A 3841-nucleotide genomic window follows, 5' to 3' on the forward strand; every position below is an offset into this window, starting at 1 on the left:
GGGAAAGATGGAAATAAATACAAGAAGAGAAGAAATTCTCACAGGTCAGGAAGTAGGTCATCAAACTGTTGTGTACTAATTAGCATCAAGAGGCAAAAAAAAGAAAGACACTTAAGACTGAAGATTATTTTTCTAAAATGTCTTTGAATGACAGATAAAAAAAAGCAGACATTCAGAACTTTTGATAATACACAAATAAAAAAAAGAATTTATTTTTGAAGCATTACACAAATTGATAACATTTGAGACTTACTCGTACTTTTAAAAGACATTATTATAATTTCTTTTTTGTTGGCTGTAACAAGCCCTTATTTATCAATATCCTTTCCCAGTCCTAATAGCACCCAGATTTTCTAAGGTGAATCATAATGCCCCTTTCTCCTACTGAGTAAAGTAATTTGGGTGATACTGACCCCCACCCAGTTAGAGTGCCCTAAACTAACAATACACGGAATTCTTTCTAGTCACCTTAATCCAGAATAGAGCACAGAGCTCAGCTCCTTCTGGCTGTCATCCTGAGATGGGAGAAACTGGGCCAAGACGGTGCTGAAAATGGGAAAAGAACAGAGCTAAAAGGTTGACTGAGAAACGTTGCCAGAGTTCTGATGGCTGCCTAACCTTTGCACTTTTCAGTTACTGGAGCAATAAATTCCAGCTACTTTCCTGGCAACTGAAAGTATTCTAACTGATTTAGGAGACTACCCAAAATAAAAAGCAATGATTGATCTAGCTCTTCAACAGCTTTATAGAAGAGGATGAAAATAAATGGAACCCTAATGATATTTTTATACCTGTCATATACAAAGTGCTTATAAAGCTTTATAGAATTTGAATATTAATGTTTCTATATTAGTTTGCATTGCTGCTGTCACAAATTATCACAAATGTAGTAAATTAAAACGACACAAATTTATTTTCTTACAATTCTGGAGGTGAGAAATCTAGGAAGTTCCTTTTGCCATTTAAGGCAACATGTTCACAGTTTCTGGGGATTAGGACATGGGCAACATGGGTGGGAGGCATAATTTCTGTACCACAGTGTCCATATGCTATCAGCAGAAAAAGCAGTGTTCAGATAGTTGAAGAGACTTCGTTTTCTGCCCTTTCTTTTTGGAAAAGTTAATTAATATATTGGACGGGCAATATAAACAGCCAGTTTACATGGTTCTATTAAAAGGAGGCTCAGAGTATTTGCCAAGTTCACTGTCTCCTTTGGAAAGGTTCCTTAACTATAGGTTTCATGCTTTGTAACTCCAGCACCATCATCACTGCACAGGTATTTTAGAGTTAACCGTATAGTTACCATTTCTGGTGCCCTCATTCCTTTGTGTTGATCTACATCTGGGTCTATAACCTGTACCATTTTCCTTCTGCCATTCAATTTTCCTCCAACATTTCCTGCAGTATAAGTCTGCTGCTGTTAATTCTTCCAGCTTTTGTATATCCGAACAGGACTTCCTTTCACCTTCCATTTTGAAAGGTATTTTTGCTAGGTATAAAATCTTAGGTTGACAGTTTGCCTCCTCCTTTCAAGACTTTAAAGATGTTTCTCTATTATCAGTTTGCTTGCATTGTTATCTTTATTCCACTTGGTATAGTTTTCTTTTTTTAAAAAATATATTTTATTGATTTTTTACAGAGAGGAAGGGAGAGGGATAGAGAGTTAGAAACATCAATGAGAAACATCGATCAGCTGCCTTCTGCACACTCCCTACTGGGGATGTGCCCACAACCAAGGTACATGCCCTTGACCAGAATCGAACCTGGGATCCTTAAGTTCGCAGGCCGATGCTCTATCCACTGAGCCAAATTGGTTAGGGCGCTATAGTTTTTTCATGTTTCTTTTGCTTTGGGTTCACTGAACCACTTGCCTGTGGGTTTAAAGTTTTCAATAAATTTCAACAAATTTTGGTAATTATTTCTTCATTATTATTATTATCTGTCCCTCCTCTCTTTGGGGGCTACAATTTCATGAATATGAGTCCAAGGGAAGCTGTCCTATTCCTCACAGCTTTGTTAATTTTTTCATTTTCTTTTCTGGTTCACTTTCAATAGTTTCCATTGTTTTGTCTTCAAGTTCACCAATCTTTTCTTTTGCAGTATCTAATCTTTTCTACTTGTGTCACATACCTATAGTAATCATGTGTCAGAATGTATTTAGCTCATGAATGAAGGAACCAATAAGATATTAAAGTTGATGTAATATAGGAGAGACAAAATCAGTGAAGGGAGTATGTTTGTTATAAAATCTTCTGATTTTATTTTCCTTTTCTGATATTTGAAATTTCAGGCATTCTATAAACAGCCTAAATGTAATTTTATATTTCAAAAGAAGTCACTTACTATTTAACATGTGAACCTGAAAGAAGTCAATTGTACCTATTACTCAAGAGTTCAGTTCAAACCTCCCAAGGCCTATTCTAATTCCCTGCCAGATGAGATTCCACCTTTTCATACCACTTTGTTTATGCTCCTTTTATGGCAAGTATTATAATTATTACTCACAAACATGTCTTATTATCTTCAAAATATATCCAGAATCCAATTGCTTCTTACCATCTTCACTGCCACTACTCTAGTCCAAGCCACTCTACTTCTACCCATCTATTTCAACAAAGCAGTTAGTAAAAACAGGCCAGAATAGGTCACTCCTCTCCTCAAACTCCTTCATCCAGAGTGAGAGTCAATCTATATATAAATAAAAGCCAAGCGACCGGAATGACCAGTCGCTATGACGTACACTGCAGTGGCCAACAGGCCTGATCGGGACCCTGATTGGCCCCCCAAGCTCCCGTGGCCCCTCCTCCTGGCCAACCCTGCCCCCGGTTGCCTGCCCATCAGGGGTGGGGCCGGCCAACCTCCTGTGGCCCCTCCCCCCTGCCACCTGGCCTGATGGGCGTCCATCAGGTCAGGCTGACCAGACCCCACCCATGCACAAATTTGTGCACTGGGCTTCTAGTGTTCTTATAATGGCCTACAATGCACTACATGACTTGACCCTCCCTCACCCCCTTCCCCTTCACTCCCTCGGGATAGGGCCTTGCACTTGCTGCACCTCTGCCTGGAAAAGAACTCCAGGTACTTATGTGCTGTGCTGCTACCTAGCTTTCTCCAAGTCTCTGCTAAAATGTTACCTTATTAAATAAGAGGTTGTTCCTTACCCTTCTATATAAAAGTGCCAAATCTCTTTTGTCTCCATTCTCTTTATATTGTTTTATTTATCTTTTTTAAAGATTTAAAAAATTGATTTTTAGAGAGGAAAGGAGGAGAGGGAAACATCGATGTGAGATGGAAACATCAATGAGTTGCCTCCCACATTCCCCCGACCAGAATTAAGCCCACAACCCGGGTATGTGCCCTGATGGGAATCAAACTGGCAACCTCTTGGTGCAAGGGATGACGCCCAACCAACTGAGCCACTCCAGCCAGGGTTATATTGCTTTATTTATTTACTAGAGGCCCGGTGCATGAAAATTCATGCACTGGAGGGGGGTCTGTCAGCCCGGCCTGCCCCCTCTCACAGTCGGGGAGCTCTCAGGGGCGGGAGGCGACCTGGCGATCAGGGGAAGGTGACACCCCCATCACACCTCTGCTGCTGCCACTGATGGCAGCACAAGCCTCAGCCAGCCCTGGTTACCTGAGCCTCGGGTGGCCCTGGGCAGCGGCCATCTGGGGCTTGCCTGCACCTTGGGCCGGCCCTGGGCGGCTGGGAGGCTGAGGGACTCCGGAGTCAGGCGTGTGGAGTGGCTGCCCGCGGCCCGGCCTTACTGTGCGCCTGCCACCCTGGCGGGGCTGAGGGGACTGGGCACCACCATCTTGTGGCTAGGGGCACCGCCCTCTT

At 42.2% G+C, this 3841-nt stretch overlaps 1 protein-coding gene across 3 annotated transcripts in view; it reads right to left on the reverse strand.

The window, feature by feature from the left end:
* GSKIP (GSK3B interacting protein) overlaps positions 1 to 3841 on the reverse strand; it is a 12734-nt gene that overhangs the window by 7498 nt on the left and 1395 nt on the right. The window contains exon 1 of one of the 3 annotated variants that reach the window (XM_006762711.2): positions 469 to 602. The exons of the other annotated variants lie outside the window; for them this stretch is intronic. The gene's annotated coding sequence lies outside the window, so the exon portion shown is untranslated. Of the gene's footprint in view, positions 1 to 468; positions 603 to 3841 lie in introns of those variants that run through there. 3 annotated transcript variants of the gene reach the window in all.

Source organism: Myotis davidii, unplaced genomic scaffold (genome assembly GCF_000327345.1).
Source record: "Myotis davidii unplaced genomic scaffold, ASM32734v1 scaffold19, whole genome shotgun sequence".
Classification (NCBI taxonomy): domain Eukaryota; kingdom Metazoa; phylum Chordata; class Mammalia; order Chiroptera; family Vespertilionidae; genus Myotis; species Myotis davidii.